At 37.9% G+C, this 10098-nt stretch overlaps 1 long non-coding RNA gene across 1 annotated transcript; it reads left to right on the top strand.

Moving 5' to 3' along the window:
* Positions 1 to 911: 911 nt before the first annotated feature.
* On the top strand, positions 912 to 9625 carry LOC112966812. Its single transcript, XR_003253749.1, has 2 exons — positions 912 to 1000; positions 1439 to 9625. It is a non-coding gene; the product is annotated as an uncharacterized LOC112966812 (long non-coding RNA).
* Positions 9626 to 10098: the final 473 nt, after the last annotated feature.

Here is a 10098-nt window from a genome sequence, read left to right as displayed (position 1 = left end):
GCCATTGAGGTGATCTACATGACTTTCAAGGATGACCTTTGATGACCATTAAAAGTAAGTGAACACAAAAGTATCAGCTGCATGTAGAAACTGAGAGAAGTGGAGTCCTGATGAATTCTTCAGATGTATGAGACTGAGCTAGTCTGTCATGTATTGATTCTTCTAAGCATCGTAGGAATCCAAATTTAGCACCTTTTAAGGCAACTCCAAGATGCTACACTTGAAAAATGTGTGCAGCATGATAAGCCCCACATCTGGAGTCCAGTTTATATTTGGTAAATTCATTTAAAAACAATTCTTTGAAAAATAAATTTATGTGTAGTTTTCTAAGAACAATTTGGACCAACAATTTTCATGCTACACATGAAACAACGGTCACCTTGTCATTTCTGCTCCCTGATACAATGAATTAAGCCTTTGAAGCCAGAAAACGAGGAATAATGCTTGACTAAAGTCAAACAGTGAATATCCTCAAGTTCAGGACAGACGCTCACTTAGAAGATCACCCATTTTCTAAACAGCTGACCAAAAGATTAACCATACCAATGTCCATGAACGAGCATAAACATGGTTGATTCAAGCAGCTGTTTGCTATAAAATGAATGTTCTCAAGTACTACATAGGTAGTATTTTGCCAGTGTAACCCATTGTTTTGGTGAGTTAAAGAAACTGTTCTCCTGAAATAATTGTTTCTTCTCTGACTACCTGTGACGGTGTGCTCCTCCCCCCCCCACTGATGTGCTCTCTCCCCCTCAACCTGACCTCCCTGTAAACAGCACGTGTGTAGGGGCTGGTTGAGCATGCGCCAACTACGGCCCGTCTAGTATGCAAATATGACTATGAGTCAATCATCTCCCCCCCATAAATAGGGGGCAGCCCAGAGCCCCTTGAGCTCTCCTGCATGGCAGYGGGCTGCACTGCAGAACCTCCCCTTGAGCAGGGACGCCTCTCAAGGTTACTCCTCGAGGTTGAGAGATCCCTTACCCACGACAGATCCTTGGTAAGTGATTAATAGCATGCTGAACTTTTGCAAACTTCATGAAACTTTGCTGAGTTATATCTCTGACTAATTGCACACATAATCCCTTAGACATAAACTGTTGACCAAGTCTGAGACTAGGACTGGATCCAGCCGCACCTAGGCTCCTCTCCGAAGGAGTTTAGAAAGCCGGGGGGTCCAGTCTGAACCTCGTGACTCAACGGGAGGGTCTCTGTTGCACACGCATCTGACCCTGTCCTTCATGCAGTAAATAACTGAGTGAACCTTGCCAATCGAACTTTGTTAAATTGTTCTTATTTACGATTGAACTTTGTTAAGTCGCTGTCTTACTGCAATAAACATAGTGCTGCTTCCCTCTTACGAGTGAAGTGCATCACTCCTTTCGCGACACTACCATTATCACATCTATTTTTTCACCCTATCTTTCTCTCCCATTAGCTGCTGTGGCACCTCATCTACGTCTGGTAAAACAGATAAGTGGTTGTCATCAACCCCACTGCATGAATTACTCATTATATCTGCTTTTTGAATAGTTCAGATATTCTGAACAGTACATTTCTCTTCCTCAGGACTGAGCAGTTTGTAATACATTTGGTGTCTGTTTGCTGACTAAGGGAAAAGTGAATTCCAAGGTTCCTCTGGGCGCTAACCACAGGCACTTGCTTGTTAGTGCATGCTTTGGTCAGCTTAGTCAGGGCTGCGAAATTCAATTCCGTTTAGACATTCAACTTTTGAGAATCCGAAGTTCACATCACTTCAAGTTTGCAGTCAAAAAGTCATGTAGCCCTCTACACTTTCTCTGCAGTCAGTGGAGAAAGGAAAGTGCCTCTGGAGGACAATCTTGGAGTGGGATGAATCATGCCCTGGGAATGCCTATCTTTCTCCACTGATTACTGAGGGATCCAAGGCAGCCACATTAGACAAGGTGCCTGATTTGTACATGGCTACAATTAGGTGACGTAGTCTACTGAAAGGACCAATGTTTAACATGGGCCTAATTCTCCTTTGAAGCAGAGATAGACTTATGATGGATTGAGCCCGCTAACAGGGACTAGATCTGTGCTGCACTGCAATCAGCTGGAGTCTTTCAGCCACATGTTTTTGATACTTCTAACATTTCCTGCACTAAGGTCGCTGAGGACTTCGAAGACTACTATTGCTGAGTGAAATTAATATTACTGATGGCATTAGCCCATGGACTTCAGTTGGACTCTCCACCTGAGAACAGTAAGGAATTAGTATTTTGAAATGGTGCATAGACACTAATTAAAATCCGTAAGAACTGCTGGCATTTTGTAGTTCATTTACTAGAAATCTTCTCTGAAGAAAAAAACACACAAAATATGGATGATTTTTTCTGTCATTTCAGAAAATAGAGAGGTAACTACTTTGTCTTCAGAAAGTTAAAATGTTATTTTGTTCATTTTTGTTTGGTTTTGCATTTTCTATTAAAGATATTCAGGGAAAAAAAAGCATAGAAGTACACCTAAACCTGTATTAGTACATGTGCATGTAAGAGTACAAACATAAGAAAAACCAAACAATTCAGGGGACACTGTGATCTGAAATTTGACTCTCGTTTTAACTTGGGAAATGAACAGCAACAAGTTTACAAGCAGCAGAAATGCAGCATTATAGTAGTTAAAATTTCAAAAAGAAAAGTAACTTGTTGGTATCAGATTTGTTCATTTGGTCTCAATTTGTAACTGAGAGCAGAAGTGGTGACAAATCATTGAACTTGTAAACTTTGTTTTGCTTATATTCAAAAAGGCAATATACAGAAATACACTTTGTTTACAACATAAACTTTGGGTTTTTGTCCCTTGATGTTATATCCATGCACTTGGATCCTGAATTATATTTACCTTCCCAAAATAAAAAGATAAAAAAAAAGAATGGAAAAGAGTTAGTGCACTGAGAAAAAGCAGACTGCCTGTGGATGATAAAGGTTCTATTTATATATTGTTTCAATAGACCAACTAATATGTCTAGTAAAAACAGACGGGCTTTGATGCATACAAGCCTGTTTTCAGATCTAATAAAAGATATTACCTCTCCTTACAAGATTTGGCTTGCTTATAGCCTTATACCATCCTGGCTACAAGACAGTGCTATTGCTCAAACAACATCATTACTACTACTAACCTCCCAGCTAAAGTAATATTACTACCAAAAAAGTCTTAATATGAGTTAGTTGATATTTATCAAACACATATTTTAATGTATGTAATCTCTCAGAAAGGCTATAAAGCTACATATAATACAGTATGGCATAAAGTTAATCTACATTAGCTTCTGAAATGAGCTGTCAGTGAGATGATAATGGAATAGCAATATAATTGCAGTTACCAAAACCCGGTGTTTACAAATCCACAATGTAAACTGAAATTTTCTTTTATTAATATTCTATGAACAGACAAATAATGTTTCTTAGAGAAGTTTTTGAGAATGGGAATTATTTTTATAGGTAATTGGCAATAAATATAGATAGATGAGAAAAACTTCTGACAATGAGGGAAAGACTGGAGTGACAGAGAAACACATAACTAAAGTTTCCAAAACCCTACTGCTCTGCATGCTGCAGAGTTAAATTCCTCTGTAGTCTGAGAAGAAATTAATTCTTCAAGTTCCCAGAAAAAAATAAGAAAAATGGTTTTACAATATTACAAACTTTGCTTCCTTTCTCATGTTATGTACATATTTTTAGATTTAAGCTTTTCTGACAAGCTATTTTATAAAGCTTGGATAAAACTATTGATACAAAATCTGAAACAGATCTGTGCTTTGGTTCAAAACATGTTATGATGTTTGCTTCAACTGTTGTGGTTTACTCTTGAATAATCTGCTTCCATTGTTTCTTTCTCTCTGATAAAGATCACACCTTTGCCTTTTTTTTCCTTCCAAAACTGCGTTACTAGCCTTTCTCCCACTAAACTACGTTATTCTGAAATTTTTAATGGTTTCTTAATGATCCCAGTTTCACATGATCCTGTTGTATATCTGTCCATCTGCCTGTCAGTTCCCCATGAGCCTTTCAGGCAATTTCAATAAACTTTGAAAGAGAGATCAGGGCTTTCAAAGAGAAGTTAGTTCCTACAAAAAGAGAAGTTAATTCCTACAAATTTTATGAAGAGTGGCAGGAAGAGGAGGAAGAAACGCAAAAGAAGTAGAATTTAATTATGATACCTCCTGCTTGCCATTAGCCAGTCAAGCTCCTGAGTAGCCCACATATGTTATATTTACCCTGGTAGGGATGCAGTTTGGGGTTGGAAGGAGTTGGGGTATAAGAGTTGGGCTCATTTGTAGAACAAGCTTCCCTGGTTTCACTGCTCACATAGCAACTCTTGTTTTTAGAAACCCTATGTAAGCGAAAACGACTGTGATATAACTTGCAACAGACCTAATTTTGTGAACAAGTTCCCCTCAAATTTATACCAGTGCAATGACAAATGCTCTGTGTGCAGACGGACATTCAGAAAAACTGAGGAAACTGCAGTAGCTCATGAATCCACAAAATTTCTTAAGCTTTGTTGATAATGTTCTCATCTAGGACACTTAGGAATATCGCTGGCAAGTTTTAAGAACAGTTCCCTTCTTCTTTCCTGCTACTCATAAGGCTGGAAGGAAGCCAGACTTCTTCAAGGTTCATGTGGATGAAGAGGACCATATGGTTGTCAAATCAATTTGTTGAACCCTGTCCAAATCCTGTGAGACTGATACAATTCACATGGACACCACATGGTTTATCCGAGGACAGTTAGGCTAGGAACCAACCAGACAGGAAAAATAAACTTCCCTGATTTGCTGCTTCTCCAGAATATGGACAAGATACACTTCTGGGCCTGTAAATAGAAGTTTTCACAACCAATCTCTTCATATATCTTAAGCATTTGGTAGATGCACACAGAATTTCTGTTTATGTTGTTTGTTTAACCCTTTTTTTGAACAACTAAATGAATAACAGCAAAATACTACACCATTCTTTTCTTATCATAAAAACTATTCATAATGAGACACCATTCTTCTTTCAAGTTAAGTGACCTGGGTTCCCTAAAGAATCTTTTTTCTTATCCAATTTCTATGATTTCTGTGTAAGTGTGCATTCTTCTGCAATTGTACATACAGAGCATAAGTTCATGGGTTTAATTGCTTCTACAGAAGATTTCAAGAGTGACGTTACACTTGCTCCAGCATCACTGTTAACATCTCATACAACCAGAAAAGAAGAGTGGAAAGATGGAAAGTTATGACTATGGAGAGAAGTCTTACACTGATGTGAAGAATATTAATTACAGCAGCCATGTCAGTAGAAACTAAAAGGAGATGTCCATACTTGACCTTTATCCATAACAGAAAAGAGAAACAGCATCACCTGAGAATAGTTTTTACTACATATGGATACATTACTTCTATAAGAATGTTTTTTACTATTTTTGAATGTTAATTTATATGTATAGTGAGTGCTGTCTGATATCTCATGGGCAACCTCCCCCCCATCCTATTAAACACAGGATAGGATGGAAGGTAGAGGTTCCAACTGAGTTTTGGAGTATTTAAACAATGGTTATATTTTTAAAATTACTGTATTGGGATTCTGGCTTTGTTCCATACAGAAAAGCTTAAATAGATGGTATCCAAATACAGTAGCTATATATTAAACACTTTTAATCAATGTCAATTATGTATTATTAGAATACCCTTATTGGGTTTTGCTTACTAATTTACGGGATATACAAGGCAAAGCTCTCACTGAGATTCATGGCATTTTCCTATCAGATACACTAATTACTTGTTTACCATGTTGGCTAGAAAATGCAAACATGTCTTGGCCCTGGGACCCCAGCAGCCCTTGCTATTCCTGCCCTGGCCCTGACCTGCAGGCACCTGCCCATCCCATCCCCGTGGTGGTGCCTGATGCCCAACCCGGGGCCCTGCATCCTCGAGGAGGGGGGATGGGCCCTGGCAGGACCTCGTGGGGCCCTGACAAAACACGTGTTTCCTCGTGCTAGCAATTCCTAGGCTGGGAAACATTGTACGCCTTTGGGATCATCTTCTTCATGCATTACCCAAGTAATGGTACACAGCAATAAGCCTGCAGAACATGAATCTGAAAATATCAGGCACTGTCCACTGCTAATATCTTGTGTTTCGGATTCATCATTATTCCGAAGGTGAAAACATCATTTCCTAATCTGTAATAGTCTATTACCACTACAGTGTAATTATGTTTTACATTAAAAATTATAATTGTGAAAAACAGAAGTCCTTTTCTGAAAGGGATGATGCCCTACAGTTCTGTTTTGTATAAAATGATGTGTACTCATGCATGATTATTGCCAAAATACTAAACAAAATATCTGCTGTATAAACCAAAGACTCAGGCAAGTGCTAAGTATTCTTTTCCTTACTGGCACTTACACATGGGCTTAAATAAATCAATGAAGAGCTATGTAAACCAATAACACTACTCATGTGCTTAAGTGATTTGCTGGATGGGGACCAAAAATACTCAAAATTTTGCAAGATTGATCATTGACATGATCCCTTAAAACAACACTTAATGTCCAGGCAATAACTTGTTTCATTTTCAAGCACTATTTTATTTTCTTTTTAATATAAACTTTCTTATCTGCTGTACCATCTATTTTGCTTTCTAAAAGTTAGTAGATATCACACAATGCAGTGTTTAGTTGCTGAGATGGAGGAAAAAAACAAATACATACTTTATTTATAAATGTAATTACTTCTGTAATTTGTAAAACAATGGCATTGTACAGAATATAATTGATGTAAATTTTGCTCACAAGTTAGAAAGGAAGAACTAATGTTAAGGAAATACTGTATAAAATATATGTTGCATCTTGGTACTTTTAAAAAAAGAATTTAGAAAGGCAAATGCATTAGAGACACCTTGCAATAAGAAATTCTCCTTGGAGTTTTCTGTTTTGGGTTTTTTATTTTAATCTGTTGATTGAGGTGAAATCATAATTCTGGAATGTTTGATGCAAACTAGATTTGGCTATTTTTCAGGCAGGTTAGATGAAACACCTGTAACATTTCAAGGAACTCTGTAAAACTGACCCAAATGGCTTTTATTACACACAGTTAAGATTCAGCATTTGAGGAGTAATTGCTGAATAAAGGACAGTGCTCAGGACTGTAAGCAGCTCCACACAGGTAGATATATAATAGAAATCAGTGTTGCCCTGTGTTTCATGGACTTGCCGTATACTTTAAGATAGAGACTTGGAAATGTAAGCTTCAAACAAAATATTTTACAGTGTATAAATGATATCTTTTATTGGTCTGTGGTAGAATTCTGCTTTCTCTCTTACGTTATTATTTTTTTATGCCACTGAGTTGCARAACTCTAGAATATTACTCTGTGTGAGCAACTTCTATTTAAGTTTTATTTTCATCTGTGGAGCAGCACAACATAAATCAGTTTACTGGGGATAAATGCATTTATTAATACAGAAATACTGTGAACTCTGAATCATTCTTCCACTGAAATGTTTCCTTTTTCATTTCTTTTGGTTTAGTCAATGAACAACATAATCAGCTGTTTTGAAATTAGTTTCACTTTTTATTTGATATGCTGACTGCAATGCACGAGCTGGAAAGACTGCTGGGAAATGCTTCAATTCCCCACATTTTCCCACTCAATTAAAAATGTTGCAAAAGCATTTCTAATCATACCAAAGCTTATGTACACAGGCAAATGAACCAAAATGACTACTGAGGAATAAATTATCCTGTAATAGTTATTAGTGTGGACACTTATTTTAAAACAATTAGCGACTCCGCAATTTATCTAATCCCATATCTTTTTGTTTCCATAGTTGCTGCACAAAAATAAATTGGAAATATTTATTTGCAGTACCAAAAAAAAAAAAAGGGACAATCTTTTCTGAAGGAAAAACAATGCTTTATAAGATGAGCCAAGGCAATCCACTCAGAGAACTCTGGAACATATCTAAGGAAAAAGCCCAGGTGAGCAGGAACTGGCACACTTCTTAGTTGAACAGAATAGAAAGAATTCCACAATCAGAAGTCTTGTGTGTAGTTTGCTTGTTTAGTAACCATAAAGTGCCATTGCTATTCCAATATCTTCTTTTATTTGGTGCCATAAATAGCTGTCTACTTCAGCCTATTGTGACCTTTGATTAGCACAGCTACAAGAAACTGCTGGTCTGTCAAAGCACTTTAGAATATACTTTTAAAACAGGAAGAGAGGTATAATATAATAGTACAAGAATCAACATGAAGTGATTAATTTTTTTCCCACACAAATGCAAAATTCCTCCTCTGTGTCCTTATATGTGACAATATCACACTTTTTCAAACCGTAACTAAACTAGAAAAATACCACCAGCGTCCTGGAAAGCTGAGGAGAAATCAGTTCTTAGTTTGTTCCAAACTCAAGTTTTCAATTAAATTAAACAAAGCTTCTACTCCTTCTCTTGGCTGAAGGAACCCTTCTACACCCAAGAGAAATCTTGCTAAAAGTTGTACCAGTATTGTTTCTAGAAGTATTGTTCGTATCTTGTTTTTTTGTTGACTTTGATGTGAACTGACAGACAATTTGTTGGTGGACAATTACCTACTTTATAAAAATCTACTGATGTGTCACGATTTGGCTCTGCCAAAAAAGCCGTAACAGTTAGAAGGAACACAATAATTATTTGGCATATGTTATTAGAAACTGAGATCTACTTAACTAGAACAAAAAAATGAACTTAATAAACACAGTAGTTTAAGGGTCAAAAGTTGTCAAACTATATACAACTAAAATTGTTTGAGGTGTAGTCATGCCTCTGTAAGTCATCAGAAACAGCCCGAACCCAAGGGAGAGTACTGAGCCAGGGAAGGAAAGTTAAATGCATTATAGGTGCAGTAATTTTAAACAGCTTCCCAGGAGAACAGAATGGATAAATTGGAAATAGGAGGAAAAGCCCAAAGCAATCAGCTAATGGACAAATAAGGCAAAAGGAGGCCACAATAAAATGCTCATAGGTATGAAAATCACTGATATAAAAGGGCTGTTCTTTCTGTGATTATACATACTTTTAAAACAAATGTGAATAGGCTTACACTTGCACACATTTTCTCCATGGTTATGGCTTGTTTTTACTGCTGGTGAAGAAAATACATGTAAAACTATGAAGAAACTGTTGCATCTGTACAGTGGTTAGGTGGCTGCATCCTCTGTTTTGTTTACTGAGTGGTTAATGCAAAGAAATATTTCAGCTTTCCTTCCCAAATAATAAATCCTGAGGATTAGCAAAAACCCACTAACTTTGTTAAAATAGGCAATCACACTAGATATCACCACTTGCTGTTGAAGTTCTAGCTTTTTACAGAAAAGCACCCACCCACAGCTCCCACAACGAGCAACTGGTATTTCAGTCTTTGCGATTGCAAGGTCCAAAAGATAAACATTTTGCACAAGAGTTAAGGCTCTAGCCAAGAGCTCGAGCAAATTCCAACCCATGTGACCTAAATTCCTCCCGTGTTTTCAGTTGGATACTGTATTCTTCACTTCCTGCTCTGAAGTTCTTGGATGATGTTGTTAAAATGAGACTTTGACCTTGAAATATAGCTAGGCAAAAAAAAAAAAAAAAAGAAAAAGAAAAAGCCTTCAGGTACTGAGACCAAGTTCCCTGCATCTGCCAAACTGCTGTCATTTCACAAGATGCGATTTCTTATTTTTAAAGGTTTTATTTCCCAGATTGCTATGTAAAGCATATAACCAGACCCATGATACTATCGACTCCATAGCTGAAAGTAATGGAGTGTGGAAATACAACCGCACGAAGGGAAGAAATAGGAGCAGCAAAGGATTTGGCTTTTCAAGATCGCTTGTGTCCCTTCGCCAGGTATCTACCCTGACGGAGGCAGCACCGCAGCGAAGAATGAAGCCGCCCCTGCGTGTGCCTAGGTCAGCGCGGAGGCCCGGCCCGAAGATCACTTTCTAAGTTAATCTCAGGGACAGACCGCAGGCCTGAGGCCTACAGCAGCAACACGCCTGAGGACCGCAAGGGCCGCGCGTAGCCGCCGAGCCCGGTGCGGCCGCCGCCGGCGCTCCCAGGGCACCT

The sequence above is a fragment of the Apteryx rowi genome, unplaced genomic scaffold (assembly GCF_003343035.1).
Source record: "Apteryx rowi isolate R43461 unplaced genomic scaffold, aptRow1 scaffold_257, whole genome shotgun sequence".
Lineage (NCBI taxonomy): Eukaryota > Metazoa > Chordata > Aves > Apterygiformes > Apterygidae > Apteryx > Apteryx rowi.
Note: the sequence above shows the minus strand (reverse complement) of the source record. Positions and strands in the feature narration are given on the sequence as shown.